Source organism: Panthera onca, chromosome C2 (assembly GCF_046562875.1).
Source record: "Panthera onca isolate mPanOnc1 chromosome C2, mPanOnc1 haplotype 2, whole genome shotgun sequence".
In the NCBI taxonomy this organism is placed as follows: Eukaryota; Metazoa; Chordata; class Mammalia; order Carnivora; family Felidae; genus Panthera; species Panthera onca.
Window position 1 is genome coordinate 100317070 of NC_138347.1, and position 20676 is coordinate 100337745.

Here is a 20676-nt window from a genome sequence, read left to right on the forward strand (position 1 = left end):
TTAAGGCAAGTTATCCAGGCAGTGCACTAAGCAAACCGTTACGTTAAGAGATCTATTAGAATAGATGCTTCATTGTCTTGGGTATTTAGGGACTTCTTTAAAAATGCTGCTACTATGCAGCATATGCAATGCAGATAATAATTGATACATTCCAATCAGAGAATTCATTTCCGCAGTTAAAACTATTTACTAGAAACCCAGTATATTCACAATAATGAAATTCACCAGATATAGATATTTGTATCTATATATCTATGTATTTGTCTATCACTTAGTGCATGGATGTTACTCACAATCGATTATATTGTCTCCAAATTTGATATTTACACAGCTTAAACATCTCCAAATGTTTTCTTTTTCATTTCTGAAGAAAACATCCTACTACATTGTTCCCAAGACAACTGAAAAAACAAGCATAATGAAGTGATTCTATTTAAATATCTGCCTAAATTAGAATAGCTCTTGGGAAAACTGAAGATTTTGTCATAAGTAAAAAAAGACCATAAATATTTTGTGAGTCACTAAGAAATTAATTACTAGATACATAACAGTATACATTGTGGTGCTATATGTGTATCATACTAATATGCCTTTACTAGAAAATAACTAGTGGGTTGGGTTTTCAGCAGTTCCCATCTTATATGTGTAATCACATTCTGGCTTTGCATACTATAGATGATAATAGACTGTACATCCATAGCTGTGGGGATTTGCAAATGAAGATTGGATTTCTGGAAACAAGGAGTGCTTATTAATTATAGCAGACTCTGATTAACAGTCTAAATCTGCTTTAGATTAGGTAACTTCAGTTGTGATCATTCTTTTGAACAATGACCTAACATAGTAGTGGTGAGAAGTAGGGTAGTAGAGAAAAAAGTAATAAAACTGAGATTGAAAAGACCTGAATCACTGCAGCAGGTTTATGAAAAGGGGATCAAGTATCATCAATAACTGATCAAACTTGGTCTGAAGACATAGTTCATTTGAAAGTCAATTTCTGTGATAAAAAGATTTTTCTGCACAGAGAGTTATAAAGAAAATTAAAAAAAAATAACTTTTGTTTAATTTTATCAACATTTTCAAATAACACACCATTGCATCATCTCCACCATTTCACTGTTTCCACTTTTTCCTGGATGAAATGCGTAATCATTCACTATTAGTTATTTTTGATAGCACAATTATGTAAAAAACTCTTGAGAGCTATATTATGCCATTATTACTTACAAAGAAAACATAAACTTAATCTATGTAGGGCTCTTTTCGTGTTGAGCACTGGGTGTTATATGTAAGTGATGGATCACTAAATTCTGTTCCTGAAAACAATATTATGCTATATGTATGTTAACTAACTAAAATTTAAATAAAAACTTGAAATGTAAAGAAAAAAATATAACCCTTGTGCTTATGCTTTTCAATCCTACCTACACTCATTTTAGTGTTCATAAATCAAATCGGATTAACATATTTTGAATATTTTATTAGGCATAGCACCATCTTAGGCTATTTGGCATTGTGAGGAATAATAAACAATGGTCCTGTCCTCAGGCAGCTTGAAACTGGTTTGGAAAAAAAAAAATTAAAATTATGTGGAAATGTAATTCCAACAGAACAAGAATCATATTGCAGTTTAAATAAATATTTTTTAAATGTTTATTTTGAGAGACAGGGAGAGAGAAAATCTCAAACAGGCTTCGCACTCAGCACAGAGCCTGATGTAGGACTCAATCCTACGAATCTGAGATCATGACCTGAGCCTATATCAAGAGGTGGACATCCAACTGACTGAGCCATCCAAGTGTCCTTAAATAATTATTTTTTAAAGATAAATAATCATTGATACAATATATAAACCACAGAAAGGCTCAGAGTGATGTCACCAAGAGAGTGTATTAGGAAGTTTCAGTCCTCAACCCCCTACAGAAACACTGATTTGAAAAGTTACCCATAGACAAGAATAACTTTATGGAAGTATAAGAGTCCAGTTGAGAGAGTCAAGCACTTCAGTCGAGCAAAACATCCAAGGATAGATGCGGGGAGAAGGTAAAAAAAAAAGTTTCATTTTATCTGTTACCCCTCCCTGAATGTAGGGCAGCTAAATAGCAAGAGAGACCCTCTTGACCAGTGATTTCTCCCACAGGGGAAAGTGAATGTTATGTGAGTACCTGGCTTCTCCGGCCTTGTGGGCCACTGGGCAGAAGGTACAATTATATTAGATAGCATAGTTCCTATAAGTAATAATACTGTATTTAATACTTAAAAGAGGGTAGAAGTTATGTTGCATTCTTATTGCACATGCACACACCAATTCTGTCTTTCCCACCCAGGACACAGAAGGAAACAGAATGCCTCTATTATTTGGGGCAGCATGCAAAAGGGGGAGGAAAGGCAAGAACACTCCCAAACTCATTTTATAAGACCAGCATTATCCTGATACCAAAGCCATTCAAGGGAAAGCAAAGCAAAGCAAAGCAAAGCAAAGCAAAACAAAGAAAAGAAAAGGAAAACAAAAGAAAAGAGAAAAAGAATATTACAAGCCAGTATTACTGATATATATCCAAAAATCCTCAAAAAACGCTAGCAAATTGAAATCAACAGCACATTAAAAAGATCACAAATCTTGATCAAGTAAGATTTATCCCTAAGAAACAAGGATGGTTCATCATTTCTAAAGCAATAAATGTGGTACATTACATTAACAGAATGAAGGATAAAAGTCATACGGTTGTCTCAATAGATGCAGAGCATTTGACAAAATTCAACATTTGTTATTGGTAAAAACTTTCAACAAGTTTGAGATAGGAATATAACTCACATAATAAAGGCCATATATGACAAGCCCACAGCTAACATCATACTCAACGGGAAAAAGTAGAATGCTTTCTCCCTAAGATCATGAAAGAGATAAGGATGACCACTCTTGCTGCTCTTATTCAGCATAGTACTCAAAGTTCTAGCCAGAGCAATTAGACAAGAAAAAGAAATCAAAGCCATCTAAATTAGATATTAAGATGCAAAATTATCTGTTTTTGTAGAGGACATGATTTTATATATAGCAAACCCCAAAGACTCCTCTAGAAACTGTTAGAACTAATAAACAAGTTCCATAAATTTGCAGGATACAGAATTAACACACAAATGTCAGTCACATTTCTATGCCTTAACAACAAATGTTCAAAAAAGAAATTAAGATACAACCGCATTTATAATAGTATCAAAAGAAAAAAATATTTAAGAATAAATTTATTTTTGCTTTTAATTCCCTTGCCTTTGGAGATGTGTCAAGTAAGAAATTGCTGTGGCTGAGGTCAGAGAGGTTTTTTACTCTTTCTCCTCTAGAGTTTTGATGGTTTCCTGTCTCACATTCAGGTCCTTCATCCATTTTGAGTTTGTTTTTGTGAATGGTGTAAGAAAGTGGTCTAGTTTCATTCTTCTGCATGTTGCTGTCCAGTTCTCCCAGCACCATTTGTTAAATAGACTGTCTTTTTTCCATTGGATACTCTTTCCTGCTTTGTCAACTGGGTGTTGTATGGAAACCAATTTGACAATAAATTTCATATTTAAAAAAAAGAATAAATTTAACTGAGGAAATGAGATATCTGTACATTGAAAACTATGAACTATTGATGAAGGAATTTGAAGAAGACACAAATAATGGAAAGCTATCTCATGTTCATGGATTGAAAAATTAATATTGCTACAATGTCTATACTATCCAAAGTGATCTACAGATTATTCAGTCCCTATCAAAATTCCAAAGACACTTTTCAGAGAAATAGAAAAAAAATCTTAAAATTCGGAACCACAAAGACCCTGAATAGCCAAAGCAATCTTAAGAAAGGACACAGCCAGATACATCACATTTCTTGATTTCAAATTATATTACAAACCTTATGAAGCCAAACAGTATTGCATTGGTATAAAAACAGACATATAGATCTATGGAACAAAATAGAGACCTCAGGAATAAAATGAACATATATAGCTAATTGATCTTTCACAAGGGCTCCATGAATACAAAATGGGAAAGTACTGTCTTTTCAATAAATGGTATTGGGAAAGCTGGACATCTATATGCAAAAGAATGAAAGTGGACCCATATCTTACCATAGGCAGAAATCAACTCCAATGGATTAAAGATTTAAATGTAAGAGCTGAAACAGTAGAACCTTGAGAAGAAAACACAGAGAAACAGCTCCTTGACACTGGTCTTGGCAGTATTTTTTTTGGACATAACACTAAATCACGTCAATATAATAAAAAATAAAGTGGGATTACACCAAACTAAAAAATTTCTTCACAGCAAAGGAAACTACCAACAAAAGAAGAGGCAACCTACAGAATATAGGAAAACACATTTGTAAGCCATATTATCTAATAAGAGGTTACTATAAAAATATATAACAAAATCATACAATTCTGGTGTGGGAATGTAAACTGTTAAATCAATTATAGGAAAATAGTACAGAAGTTTATAAATATAAGTAGTTCATTTTGAAAGTAGAACTATCACATGATCCAACAATTCCACTTCTGAGTATTTATCTAAAAGAATTGAAATCAAAATCTTGAAGAGATCCTTGATCTTCAGGAGAATCTTAAGAGCACTCTTATGTTCACTGCAGCATTTTCACAAGAGCCAAGATATGGAAACAACTTAAGTGTCCATCTAGGATGAAGAGATAAAAATGTAATCTTTAATGCATCTTTATATGGAGATATATATATATATATATATATATATATATATATTTAAGATATATATATTATTTATATATTATATTTATACAGATACATATTTATTTAAGGTATATATTTATATTTACATGGACACATTTAAATTTATATTTATATATTTATATGGATATATATTTATATGGAATATTTTTCATCCTTATAAAAGGAAATCTGCCATTTATGACAACATGGATGGACCTGGAGGACATCATGCTAAGTGAAATAAGCCAGACACAAAAAGACAAGTACTGCATGATATCACTAATATGTGAAATCTAAAGTAGTCAAACTCAGAAACTGAGAGTACAATGTGGTTACCAGGGGCCACAGCAGGAGAAAATGAGACGATGATCAAAGGTATCAATGTTTTAGTTATTCAAGATAAATAAATTCTTGGAATCTACTGTATGGCATAGTGCCAAAACTAACAATATTGTATTTTTTATTGAAAAGAGGGTAGAAGTTAGGTTGTGTCCTTACCACATACATACACATATATGCGCAAATAATAAAAATAATAAAAGTGATGGGAGGAAAATTTGGGAGGCAATGGATAAGTCCATGGCCTTGATGGTAGTGATAGTTTCATGGGTGTACATTTATGCCTAAACACATCGAATTATATACATTAAATATGAATATCTTTCTACACATCAATTATACCTTAATAAAATAAAAAAAAATGAAAATCTTGACATATTTCACTCAGACAAAAATATTTAAGGAGAAACATGAAAGAATTCTCTATTCACCTCTAGAGCTGTCAAAAATTCTAAGACTTTTGTTGTCTGTGTTTCTGGCTTTCTTTCTTTATGAGGCATGATAGTGGAATAGATGGAGAAAAAGGAAATCCTACCCAAGAAAAAGGTTTCAACAAATACATCTCTAATTCAAGTGACAGAAACATCAAATCAATTAAATTCAACACCTATGCATTTTGTGTCCAATATATGCAAGGTACAAAGCTAGGTATTTTTTAAAATAAGGTTCTAAATACATTTTCTTATTTTACTAACTCACAGGGTCAAGCAAATATAGACTGTTGGAACTGTGAAAAATAGTAGTTGGCCAGACTGACTTAATCCAGAAAGGTCATTTTTTTGTTACTCCCTGTGAAAATGTTCAGGCTATTTTGCATACCAAACAGCTCTGAAATGGAAAGACTTATTAATCCATGGAAACAGGGTTAAAATGTGAACATATTACAAATTACAATTGAAGTTCACCATCATTTTCTATGAAGGCATATAGACAGAGCATCTGTCAAATTGAGCACTGATTTGAAGGCTTAAGACTTTTTTATTGAAAGAAAAACAATAAAAGTATGCGAATATTTAAATTTATGTAAAAAAAGCCATAATCTCCCTCTCTTAACTCTTTTTACACTTTCCATACTAAACATAAATGAATGTTTCATCTTGGTAGTAGAAATAATAGTGTATATGCTGTTAACAATATTTCTATGTCTTCAATATCTACCCATAATCTGCTCTGTCCAAAATGGCAGCAACATTCCATATGTGGCTATTGAGTTTGGAAAAGTAGTTAGCCCAAATAGAAATATTTTGTAAATATAAAATTTGCAAAAGATTTCAAAGACTTGGTAGCAAAGAATGGAAGAACTCTCATTGATAAGTCTTTTATATTAATTACAGGTTGAAATAATAATATTCTGGATATTTTAGTTAAATGTATCATTAAGATTAATTTTACCTCTTTCTTTTTACTTTTATAATGTGGCTACTAGAAAAAATAAAAATACACATGTGGTTCACATATGTAGTGGACTATATTTAAACAGTGCTGGGCTGTATAATACCTGTGTTTTACTTTTAATGCACAAAAAATATTCCTACATATTAATGCGTGGCAGTATTATGTACTTAATCATTCTAAAATTAAAATTCTAGTGAATTTCATCAAGTTTTCCCAATTCTGTATAATGCCATGACACAGGGCTTGTGTTTGTAAGCTTCTATTTCTATTAAATTATTTAATGAGAATAAAATGGTAGAAATATATCCAGCTAAAGGTCATTAATATAGGTCTTATTACATGCAAGTATACTAAATTTTATGAGAAGGTTATTATATACATTTGTAGTGTTAACAGTAATAAATTAGTACACCAGGTTTACTAAAACCATTCTAGAATTAGCTATTTGCTTAAAAATATTGCTACTTTAATGAATATAAAATACACTCTCAGGTTTAATTTACATTTTTAGTTTTTACAGATGAATATTATACATTTATATTTATTAGTTAATGCCTTTTATTCAAATTGTCTTTCCTATTTTTTGCCTATTTGTTTAAATTTTTATAAGCTTTTTATAAATCTGAAGGAAATGTTTCCACTTAAGTACAAGTAGTGAGTGTATGGATGAGATTTGACAATGACTGAATGCCAACTCTAGTCCTACTACTGTTTAGTAATTTTATATATTTACTTTGCATTTAATCTTCATGCTTATCTTAGACACAGGTATTATTAATTCCATTCAAGCAACTGAAACAAAGAAGTTTCAGGGCGCCTGCGTGGCTCATTCAGTTAAGCGTCCAACTTTGGCTCAGGTCATGATCTCATGGTTCGTGGGTTTGAGCCCCACATCGGGTTCTGTGCTATAGCTCAGAGTCTGGAGCCTGCTTCGGATTCTGTGTCTCCCTCTCTCTGCCCCTGCCCCGCTCACACTCTCTCTCAAAGATGGAAAAGAAAGAAAGAAAGAAAGAAAGAAAGAAAGAAAGAAAGAAAGAAAGAAAGGAAGGAAGGAAAAAGAAAGAAAGGAAGAAAGAAATTTCATAAATTTACTGAGAGTGACAAATCTGTTACAAGAAAAGCCTAAACAGATCTTCTAAGCCTGTATTCCTTCTACCATATAACTTTATCCCTGTACAGTAAGTAATTGTTTTTGAACATTTGATGTAACTATTTTCTACTTTTTTTGCTGCCATTTAAATATCCATTTTGTTATTTAAAAATAACATAGGCAAACAAATAAAAACCCTCTCTTGTACTTGTGGCTATATGTCTAATGTGTTAAAAAGTTTTGGGAAAAATCTTCAAAAAGCAGAAAATAGAGGTAAAAAAGCTAGATTTTGGAAAATTATTTTGAGAGAAAATGAGTTACTATTAAATTTGGAAAAAATTCTGTTAGGTGGACATTTTTTGAAAGACTATATTGCATGATTTCAGCAAATATTCACTGAATATATAAATAAATAGGTGCTGGAGATATGAAGAGAGTGACTTCTTACCCAGGGACTTAATCAAGTGACAAATAACTGTTAGAGCAAAACAAGTGTTGCCTAAATGTCATAGGATTCACACACGTGCACGCACACGTGCACACACACACACACACACACACACACACGACATATAAGCTCTGTATATGAGAAGGAATTTACTTAGAAACCAAGGTAGAAAAGGATATTCCAGGTAGTGGGACTACATGAACAAACAGATAAAGGACTAGACATATTTGCAAAATGCTGAAAATCTCAGTTTTTACTGATGCTTAGATTACTGTGTTGGATGGGAAAGGATGTGTTAGAACAGATTTTAATTACCATTTCTCGAACACCTCCTGTGTTCCCAACACTGTGATTGTGTTTTGCATTTATTTTCTCTAATTCTCACATTTCTTTATGATTCCATTTAAAGATGGAGGTTCTCTGCTTCAAGGAAATAAATAACTTAAGCTCACATATAACTAGTTAATGATGCAGGAAGTGATAACCCATGTCTGTCTGCCTATGTAGGGTTCCACTTTTTAAATATCATGACTCTAGGTTTATGAGAGGGACTTTCACATATTGTGATGCATTTTGGGGGCAAATTACATTTAAAATAAGATTAAGGGCACCGGGGTGGCTCAGTCGGTTGAGTGTCCAACTTCAGCTCAGCTCATGATCTCATGGTTCATGAGTTCAAATCCCACGTTGGTCTCACTGCTGTCAGCCGGTCTGCACAGAGCCCACTTCAAATCCTCTGTCCCCCTCTCTCTACCCCTCCTCCACTTGTGCTCTCCCAAACATAAATATTTTTTTTAAATTTTTTTAACGTTTATTTATTTTTGAGACAGGGACAGACAGAGCATGAACAGGGGAGGGTCAGAGAGAGGAAGACACAGAATATGAAGCAGGCTCCAGGCTCTGAGCTGTCAGCACAGAGCCCGACGCGGGGCTAGAACTCATGGACCGCAAGATCATGACCTGAGCCGAAGTCGGCCGCCCAACCGACTGAGCCACCCAGGTGCCCCATAAATATTTTTTTAAAAAATAAATTAAGATTAATATTTTAAGAAGACAAACTGAATTAATGATAATGTTTGTGGCCTGAAGACTTGGGTAGTAAAGGGCTATTTAGAAGGCCACTGTGGGAAATGTGACAAGAATCAATGAGGATCACAAACAAGGCAATGAAAGTAAGAATGGCAAGCAGGGGAGGTTTCAAATCTACATAGAGTTGTAATAAATAATACTCAGACACTACCTACATTAGACAATGAAGGAGAGAGAGAAATTAAAAATAACTACTATTTTTCTAGCTTGAAAAATTGGCTGATGACCAGAGAAACAGAAAACAAAAACCAAAGACTGAATTCAGTTGTCTGATTTTCAGTTTTTGGGTCCTGAAGAATATAAAGCTACAGACATAGAAAAGTCAGTTGAGGGCATCTGGGCAGCTCAGTCAGTTATGCATCTGTCTTCAGCTCAGGTCATGATCCCACAATTTGTGAGTTTGAGACCCACATCAGGCTCTCTGCTGTCAGCGCAGAGCCTGCTTCAGATTCTCTGTCTCCCTCTCTCTCTGCCCCTGCCTCTCTCTCTCTCTCTCTTAAAAATAAATAAATAAACTTAAAAAATTAAAAAAAGAAAAGAAAAGTCAGTTGAAAACAGAGGTCTGGTATTTAAAAGAGAGGTTAAAGTCAAAAGCGCACATCTTAGTCATTGGCCAGAGACTGTCAGAGACATTGAAAGAGGAGACCAAACACTCAACCAAATATGACCACAGTGAAGATAGGATAGGACAGATGACCTGGAAGTCCCAGCCAAGGCTCCTGCTGGCAGGCAAGGGTGTAAGAATGGTGCAGGAGATTGAGAAGGGAAGACAGGGGTCAGGGGTGCTCAGAAGAGGAACAAAGAAAGAAGGACATCAGGAAGTCACTACAAAAGAGTTTTGAGAAGTAAATAAATTCCCAGCTATAAGCTAAATAAGGTCTGGGGATCTGATGCACAGCACAGTGGCTGTAATTAATAATACTGTATTATATACTTGAAAGTTTTTAAGAGAGTAGATCTTAAATGTTACCACACTCACACACGCACACACACACACACACACACACACACTCACACACTCACACACTCACACACACAATTGTATTTATTTATTTTTATTTTTTTTAACGTTTATTTACTTTTGAGACAGAGAGAGACAGAGGATGAATGGGGGAGGGTCAGAGAGAGAGAGGGAGACACAGAATCTGAAACAAGCTCCAGGCTCTGAGCTGTCAGCACAGAGCCCGATGTGGGGCTCGAACTCAAGAGACGTGAGATCATGACCTGAGCCGAAGTCAGACGCTTAACCCACTGAGCCACCCAGGCGCCCCACACAATTGTATTTAAAGGGATAGGGATGTTAACTAACCTTACTGTGTAATCATTTTGCAATTATGTGTATCTAATCATCACATGTACACCTTAAACTTACATGTAATGTCAATATTGTCTCAATAAAGCCAAGGAAATTTATTTTAATGAGCAAATAAGCTCATTTGGTTAAACACCCAACTCTTGGTTATGGTTCAGGTCATGATCTCATGGTTCATGAGTTCAAGCCCTAAGTTGGACTCCATGCTAACAGTGCAGAGCCTTCCTGGGATTCTCACTCTCCCTCTCTGTCTGTCCCTCCCCCACGCATGCATGCTCTCTCTCTCTCTCTCTCAAAATAAACAAATAACCTTTAAAATAAATAAATAAGTAAATAAAGGTCAAAGGCCACAGAGAAATTAAACATACTGATAATAAAGAAGCTATGGAATTTAATAATTACACAGTAACTTTGATCATCTTAAGTATATTATGTCAAATGTCTTTGTGGAGAAAATTCATATTTATTTCTATTTATATAATGACAATAGAATTAACATTATTGGCACGACATTTTACAATTTCCAAATATAGCTACTGATATACTCTTGTCTGAAGAACAATCATTCTCTTTCTGGGAAAATTTCAGGGGAGTTGGAGGGCACTGAGAGAAAAATCTAAGCCTCAAAGCCAGATCCTCTAACTACAGACTCAACACCCTTTCAGATTCATCATAGAGTGCCTCTTTTATGCAACTGAACCCCAGTTATTTTGGACAGTGAATGAGATGCTGATATTCAGCAGAATAAACTCAGGATTTGACATCTGGGCTTGAATAAATCCTGGACCGGCCACACACAGGCTGTGTGAGCCTCTTTGCCTCATCTGAACCAGAGGATAATAATACCATTCCCTGAGTGTGGCTGTGAAAATTAAACTTGAACATGTGATAAGGAGCTGTCACTAAATAAATGTTTTCCTCTTTAAGTTCTGTAAAATAAATACTGTATTCATTCTTATTTTAAAGTATGACAAGTTATTAGAAACATTTTAAATTAGTTAAGCAAGTGAAATAAATATTGCTAAAACACTAAGTTTTTTTTTTTAATAATCAAAGGAATGTTCACAATCAGAAAATATCTTGTTATTTAGTCTCTGTAATTGCCTGGTAGGCAATCATGTACAGGATTGGGTATTTCACATTTTTAAATCTCATTTTCAAAATAATTTTAGGTCTGAAATAAGTTGCTGCTGTTGCTAAGTATCCAATAATATTTTTTCAAAAGCTTTCAACATTTTTTCCTATTAGAAATACATTTTTCAGGAAAACTTGTAAACATTTTCCTATAGATAGAGATGATTATATTTTCCTTTTCAGTATCTTGTATAGAAAAAAATCATTTAGGAAGTAATGACTTTATAGAAATATTTAGAACTTTTAGTTATTGTGTTGCCTAGCAGAAATGGAAAGAACTAAGATCAAGAATTATATTCCAGTTTTGCTCCCAAATAGCTATGTGACTTCTGACAAGCTACCAAGTTTTCTTTCAGAGGTTTTCTCAAATGATAATAATAGTTAAGATGTATTCAATATAATGTTCTAAGCATATTAATTTCCATGTATTAAGTCATTTAATCCTCTCAAGAGATATGTGAAGCTACATTCTGTGGATGTGAAAACTGAAGTGCACAGAAGATTTGTTTAATTCACAGTGCTAATAAATGCTAGACCAGGATTAAAACCAAGAAATTCTGACATCAGATTTTATGCCTGTGACTGCTGTTGTACTGTCCTCTGGGATAGCTAAAGCCATAGAATTCTAGGCTCTAGAAGAACACCTAGACAACGCATCAGCTACCCTTGTCATTTTATACATGAGGGCAATGAGGCGGGAAGAGGTTACATGATGTGTCAGATTAGATCAGTTAGATCTACACCTATAGCCCAGCTCCCCCAACTTTGTAATGCCTCTTTTACTATATACCACCTTAATCCCTCTCTTCTGAGAATAAAATTACAATTTTACAAAACCAGTTTAATAAGGACTAATCTTAAAATTGTAGCTTCTAAGTGACACCAATTATTATTGATAATTATTATGTACTTTGATATACACTATGAAGTATCACTGAATGGGTCTCAGAGATTTTCTGATCCCAAACGGTTGTGGTTATCTTTTTTTTTTAATATAATTTATTGTCAAGTTGGCTAACATACAGTGTATACAGTGTGCTCTTGGTTTTGGGGGTAGATTCCCGTGATTCATCGCTTACATACAACACCCAGTGCTAACACTGTTCTACTTATCTTAACAGTACAGTTTTTATGGGTTTCATCACATTTTTAAATTCAATTGGACGTTCAATAAAAAACTGTTCTCATGTGCTCCTCCAGATTTCCAATCACCCCTGCAATCATGTTGGTCACGTGATTACTGACGTAATACAGACAGAAGAGATATAAAAAACTCACTACTTTAGCCATATAAAATACCCCATCCAATTTTATGGCCCACTCTTCTGCCAAGGTGGCCTTGGAATCCATGTTCTTCCGACAGCATGGCTAAAACATGTAAACAGCTTAAATCCATGAATCAATACTTAGAGGGGAGACACCCCGCAGAGAAACCTGGCATGACAGATAATGCCTTAATGAGAATAAACACCCAGGGCGCCAGGGTGGCTCAGTCGGTTTAGGCGTACTTTGGCTCAAGTCATGATCTCACAGTCTGTGGGTTCGGGCCCGCGTCAGGCTCTGTGCTGACAGCTCGGAGCCTGGAGCCTGCTTGGGATTCTGTCTCCCTCTGTCTCTGCCCCTCCCTAACTCGTGCTCTGTCTCACCCTGTCTCTCAAAAATAAATAAATGTTAAAAAAAAATGTAAGTGTTAAGTCATTGGTATATTGGGTTTTCTTTCATTCTTCAGCACACTCTTACCTATCCTATCCTAAGCAATACATACATTAGTTTCTTAAATGGAATATGACCATAGTGAAAAGCCTACAATTTGTGGTAATTCGTTTAGCAAATGAATGGCAAATAGTTAGGAAAATTACTACCACAACCTAGAGAGACAGAGGCACATAATTTGCAATAGCAAAACCTTTAATGGTAACTTGAAAATCTGTCCATGTCTTACCAAATTCTCTCTAAGGTCAGACTCCCGAACTCTGACATCTCTATCATTTCCACCACAGGAAGTTATAGCGGAGTTTTCACTTAGACACATAATTAAATTCTGAAAAGTATATATAATCCGTATAAAATGGAGATTACAAAAGTTACTTCTCAAGATTGAGAGGGATAAATGACACAGTTTGAAAGAACTTCGTGTCAGTTCATATTTAGATGGTCTTGAGGAACATGAATGAAAGTAGAGAGAAATGGTGAGAAGCAAACTGTAAGATGAAATATATTTTATTCTGGAAAATATAAGATACTTCTAACATATATTCAAGTTTCAATAATATGAAATTGGCTAATGGAAGCAGTTTTTCTAATTATAATTTTAACTGCCATTTCTATAATTAGCATGAAAAAGTAAAGTTTTAAAAACCCATCTCCATTAATTTTTTTTTTTTTTTAAAGGTGGGGGGCGCCTGGGTGACTCAGTCGGTTAAGTGTCCAACTTCGGCTCAAGTCATGATCTCCTGGTTGCTGGGTTCAAGCCCTGTGTCAGGCTCTGTGCTGACAGTTCAGAGCCTGGAGCCTGCTTCAGATTCTGTGTCTGCCTCTCTCTGCTCCTCCCTTGCTCACAGTCTGTCTCTCTCTGTCTCTGTGTCTCTGTCTCTTGAAAATAAATCAACATTAAAATAAATAAATAAATACAAACCTACCTCATGCACTTAATTGTTCATTCATATAATATACACAATAAAGTATATTGTTACTGGCTCAATGCACAGATTTTGGAAAATGAAAGCTGATTTCAAATTAGTTTCCTACCTAAATTATATTCAGTAATTTAACTTTACTAAGCTTCAATTTCTCATCTAGAAAATGCAGATTAGAAAATCACCTCAATTATTACTTAAATAATTTTTAAAAACATATGTTAACTACTTAGTATATTTTCTGGATCAATGAAAGTGATGAAGTATTGGTAGCTATTGTATTATTGCAGCAAATACTATCATCATCATTACCATCCTTGTACATGGTCATTATCTTTCACCAAAGATAACAACGCTCAGATATGGACCCTTCCCTTAAATTTAAAAGGGAGTTATCAGGAACACATGTGTTATGGTGAAATATTTCCCTCACAATTATAAAATGACTCCATATTTCAGTGGGATAGTTGGTTTATTTGGAAAGCATTTTCAGGAATTTAAAGGATTTTATTTATTTTTTTAAATTTTTTTTTTAACGTTTATTTATTTCTGAGACAGAGAGAGACAGAGCATGAACGGGGGAGGGTCAGAGAGAGGGAGACACAGAATCTGAAACAGGCTCCAGGCTCTGAGCTGTCAGCACAGAGCCCAACGCGGGGCTCAAACTCATGGACCGTGAGATCATGACCTGAGCCGAAGTCGGCCGCCCAACCGACTGAGCCACCCAGGTGCCCCTAAAGGATTTTAAAAGTGCTTTAAGAATGATTTAAAAATCTGGTGTATTGCAAAAAAAATCAGTTATGTCATTCTTGTCATTCAATATTAATATGAAGAATAAATAGACTCTTTTTGGAAAAAGATGAATATGAATTTCACAACTAAACAAAATAATATCACCTTTAATGTCCAATGGAATCTCAGTATTAGCCATCAGTCATTACCTGTGTTATTCTGTCTTCTTCAGTTAAAATTTTAGATTTTTAAATAAGAAACCTTTGTGATAGTAAGGTTGCAAGTTAGTTCTGTATTTAGTCTTGGCAGATTGTCACCTATTTTTCTGAATGAACTTTCATTAATTTGAAGCATGAGGTTGGTACTCTGTTAGTTTTCTTCACAATGCAGCTGAAACCCCTTTTGGCTCAATTTGTGACACCTATTCACAGGATTTTTCACTTGGAGGCTTCTCAAAATTCTTAACTGGCCTCATTATTTCATTTAAAAGTTTTGTGGGATATTTTTAAAAGCACTCAGAAACCTCATGAATTGTCACAGGGTAATCTCAGAACACCTGAGCGGTACTAGACAGGAGAGAAAGAATGCTGGGTAGGGAGTACTTTGCAACAAACTGAATAGTGAGCTTAGACAGTTTCTTTTCAACTCAGAAGAATTTCTGAACTACTATGAACATAATAAGCCTCTGCCTCCTGACTTCATGACCTACAGTTTATACTAGATCATACCAAAATTTACAAGGGAATATATCTGTATGCAGGTGTCTGAATAATAATTTTTCCATTTTTTTCTCAAAAGTGTGTATATTTATCCATATTTTAAACTGAAAGATAGTTTTAAGGAAAAAGAAAACATTCCCCTCTTTTATGCATATGAATGCATAATTAATCAGAGCAAAAGTACATGAGCCACCTTTAAAAAGCAGAAAGGATCTGAGGTCACAAGATCTGATTCTATCTTGACTGAATATGTTAAAATATAGAGAAAGCATGTGGTTTTAAGAAGCAGAATTAGCTAGACATTAAATAAATCTAAAATCATTGAGCACTTATTACATTCCAGGAAGTATTCTAAATTCTTTAGATTATCTTTCATTTAATTTTCACACAAACTCAATGAAATAAATATGATTGTTACTGTATTAAAACTGAGGCACGTAGGAAAAGGAAACTGCCCAAGGCCATGCAGTTGGTTAAGTGCTGAAATCAGGTTAGAAAAAGAGTCACAGTGGGAGATTTTTCAGGGCTCATCCTAGTATCCTTCAGAGTAAACAGAGTTCTATGCAATGGACTTGGAGTGTTTCACTCCATAGGCAAATGTATTCCTACTGTGTTAACGGTAGATGAGGTTATACGAGTCTGTTGTCTTTACACATTCTTTTCTTACAGTGTAATCCATTTGTCCAGAACCCATATTTGCCAGGCAATTAATAATTTGGTTTCCCCACCTACAAGGATATAGCTCAATATGTTGAAATAAGTATTTTTATAGGTTTGATAGTTAAGTTTATCACTATAAATTTCTAAAGTGCCATTTTGAATTTATATCCAATTGCTTATAACAAGCATATTTTCACCCAAAAGTAACAGAATACCAGACCAACAGTGGCTACAACATAGGAGTTAATTTTTCTCTCATAACAAGAAAACTGAAGATAGCCAGCTGCTGTTGTTCGTTTCAGGCTTGCAAATGCCAGGACCAGAATCTTGGAGATTAATTTATCCATCTTATGATCATAAGACAGTAACCTCAACTCAAGGCATCGTGTCAGTATTCAAGGCAAGAATTAAGAGGAAGTGTATATGTCTGTAGTATTTGGCTATTTTAAAAGGGAAGAGAAAGTTTTCCCAGCAATTCCTTAGCAGACATTGGCCAGAATCTTTAACATGTCTACCCCTACCAGTAAAAAAGATGGGAAAAGTGATGGTTTATATAGGGTATATAGTAGTGAAGAGAAAATAGAAGTTGAGAAATGGTGTGTTAGCCAAATTGGAATGACATTCATGAAAGATATTTTGCTTCTAGGATTTTTGACACATTTGAGTTCTGAGCCTGCAAGCTGAATAGCCAGACTCCATGGTTGATAGATACACCAAGGTGAAGGAAAGTGCCAGGAAAGACTATTTTCTCCTGGCATTACCTCTACAGTATATTTTCATCCATCGTGAAATTTCAAAAATACAAATGAAAATTCAAAGTAACCAACTGGAAGCACAATAGAAACATCTGTCTTGTAATAATTATAATGTTCCACCACATTCACTTCTCCATATCCACATATCTATGGTCTCAAAGTTCTCCTAAGACGAGAACACACCAAAACTCTTGGCAAGTCCAAGACTCATGGGGCACTATGACCAAACAGGATTTTATTTACACAAACACCTGTGAGTCCTGTGTGAAAGATAGTAGAGCCCTATGGTGGATGAAGCACACCACCAAAAATTCAGGAACAAAAATCAATGACTCTTCATTACTGCGGTATAAAAACACTAAGAAACCACTCTTAAGACAGAGATCCCAGATGCATGGTCTGACAATGTTGGTGGATGCCAGGGACAGAACAAATGATTCTGAGAGTAGAAGTGGGGAAGCATAGAATCTGTGGTCTTAGTCCCAGTTTCCTAGAAACTAGGGAACTGTGATCAATTTAAAGAACCAATGACATGAAAATTCTGTGAATCAAGACCATTCTATTCCTTTTCATTTTATTTGCAAACTAGGGCTTTCAAGTTGCTGGAAAATAGTAGTTACTTAATAAATGCTTGATATGGGTACAGAAGGGCGTGTGCGTGCACACACACACACACACACGTACACACACACACACCAGTGCTCTTAAACTGAAAGTTTAAGGAAGCTCAATCGGGTGGTCTCACAAATCTGAGGATAATTATCTGTCTACAGTCCTGATATGTGAATGATGTGGTATAGTATTGTCAACAAAAGCAACAGCTAGACTGAGGATAAAGACTTTCAGCCTAGTGGGGGGTTTCAGGATCTGTAGAGGAGAGGGAGAAAAGGGATTTGGAACATAGTGGTTAAGAATATAGGCTTTGGATATAAATATGATTAGTCTTAATCTAGGTTCTTCCAGTACTTTGTGATCTTGGTCAAGCAACCTTGTCATGGATATGGATGTGTTCTGCCCAGGTACACTGCCAAGGAAGGATTTGCTGCCCAGATATTAGAAATATTGTTGGCAGAAAGTCTTCGGCTGTCAGCACTTAAAGGACTAATTTAGTTGCAGACCCACCTCTCCCAAGGTCATACCCTTCCTGGAGGCTACATGAATGAACTATTGGAGGCAGGGCTATAAACATGGAACCGTTTTAACTTCAGCCCAACCTGGAACAATTCTGACAGGTCTATTTTAGCTCCAGAGCTCCCTGTGGGGTCTGCTGAGACTGTCCAGCCTGCATCAAAGCTGAACTTCTTTCTCTGCTTGATTTTCCTTTTTTATTCTCTTCCACAGATGTCAATTTCAGGAACTATTCTTAATAGATATCTTGCACCCGAAGCTTCATCTCAGAATCTGCATCCTGGAAAACTCAACCTGTAATATAACTTGCTCAGGGTTGCTTAGTTACTCTCATTTGAAAAATGAAGATTGGTAACAATAGCAATCTCCTATATGGGGGCCTCATATTTTGCTAACAACTCCATGAAAGAGACCTCCAGGCTAGTTAGGTTTGAGAACATGTGGAAAAATAAATTACAGAAACACAAGTTAGTCTAGTATCACATGAGTAAATTGCTCAACATTTAACTTGACATAGATGACATCTTCATATAATATCAAATGTGTGTGCTTATTTTGCTTTAATAATCTCAAATATTAACATCTCTTTGTGTTTTTCTTGGTATTTATAACCAGGATTTTTTTCAAGATTTTATTACAATGATATAAATTATTACTACATCTTTCTTCCAGAAATACATTTTTTTAGGTGAAGAGTTTCTTTGTTGCAGTATTTTCCAGTAACTACTTTATTGTAGGACCACCATTTACCTTTTTGTAATTGATACTTCCAATGTTTTTTAAAACTCACTATATAATTAGATTGCAATCCTTTATGACATTCTTTAATAAGAACACATTCTCCTTTTTAAACATTCTATGAACTACTTTTAGATGTTTGTAATTTACACAATATTTCTATTTGTTGGAAGAGACGTATAGGTCTTTGAGATCATTTAAAAGGGTACTCCAGATTCTGGGAAGCAAATGACAATTATGATTGTTATTGCAATTCTTTTTATCACATATCACCACAGGAAGTAGACAAATTTAAAAGTAAATTCACCAGTGAGTTAATGTAACTATCATCAAGAATAAAGACTATCTTTAGTGTATTTAAAACCTCATTCCCTGAACTAAGCAGACATATAAAGAAAATGAATGACATTATATCAATAGATTCAGAATATGTGATATAACCTGAAAGATGATATAGTTGAATTAAATGAAAAGGAGACATAGGCTCAACTGAAAAATTATAGTCAGTATAACAGCAAATCTTCAAACAAATATGGGAGCTTATTTATAAAATTCCATGCCAAGCACTTGGGAGAACACAAAGATGAATGTTTGCAATTTCGTATGCAACGAAGAAAAGTGCACAAAAATCAAGAAATAGTAAGTACAAGAAACAAAGGATATGTTAAGTATAAAACATTAAAAAATGCTAGTGCGCTGGAGTTCCTGGGTGGCTCAGTGGGTTGAGCATCCAACTCTTGATTTCAGCTCAGATCATGATCCCAAGGTCACCAAATCGAGCCCTGCATCTGCTTAAGTCTCTCTCTCTCTCTCTCTCTCTTTATGCTTCTCCCCTGTGCCCACCCCCCCCCCCTTTCTGAAATAAAGTAAAAAATGCTAGTGGGGATCAAGGGAGGGAAACATCACACATGTTCGGATGAAGAATTCAGAAGAAAGTGGGAGAAAATACCTTTCATAAATGGCATCTATGACTTGAACATTTTGGATAGGAGGCAGGCAGGTTGGAGAGGACCTATCAAGCAGAGAAACAGCATGGGCAGGTTGCTCATGCTCAGGGTTAGACAAAGGAAATGTCTGAGGAAGGGAAAATGGTAAAATTAAAAGTACAGAGTATATTTAAAGTAGGTGGATATGCATGTAGTAGGGATAATCAGGTGATAAATTATTATTGAATAATGATATACATGCATATAAATGTCTTTTATTTCTAAATTTAAAAATTATCCTTTCTCAATAAATATGTGCAAATTGGCTTGATTGGATACATAGACATACTTAGAACAAGAAAACATGAATGTAAAACGATTTTTTAAACTCTTCTTCCCAGTGGCTTCCAATATCATTTAGGAGACATATTACTAAAGGGGATGGAGATGGAAAAGGTGAATTCCCAAAATACAAAACACTAACTTCTTCACTTTCACCCTGTTTGTTTCATCTGATTTAAACCTATAATACTCCTTATACATTTGTGTTCTTGCAATTTTGAAAGCTCAGGCTCTCTCTGAGGCCTCACATTCAGGTCAGGTACTTGTGATCCTTTAAGGGATTTTGTAACCTTCCCAACTACCAAACACTGGAATCCCACAGAAATGTGACTCCTATAGCTAAAACAAAATGAACACCTGGATCATTTTTCTCCTTTTTCCATGTTTCCCATCATCTTTTCAATTCCATTTTTCCTATTGCCAATCTATTTTCTACCTAGTGACTTTGTTCCTTAACATCTGATATGTTCTTCAAGCTCCACATCATACTTTCATCAGTAGGAGCATCACACAG

General features: G+C 34.8%; 1 protein-coding gene across 2 annotated transcripts in view; it reads right to left on the reverse strand.

Annotated features, from left to right (window-relative positions):
- The window catches only part of LOC132683338 (uncharacterized), a 474926-nt gene that overhangs the window by 340558 nt on the left and 113692 nt on the right, over positions 1-20676 (reverse strand). The window lies entirely within an intron of this gene.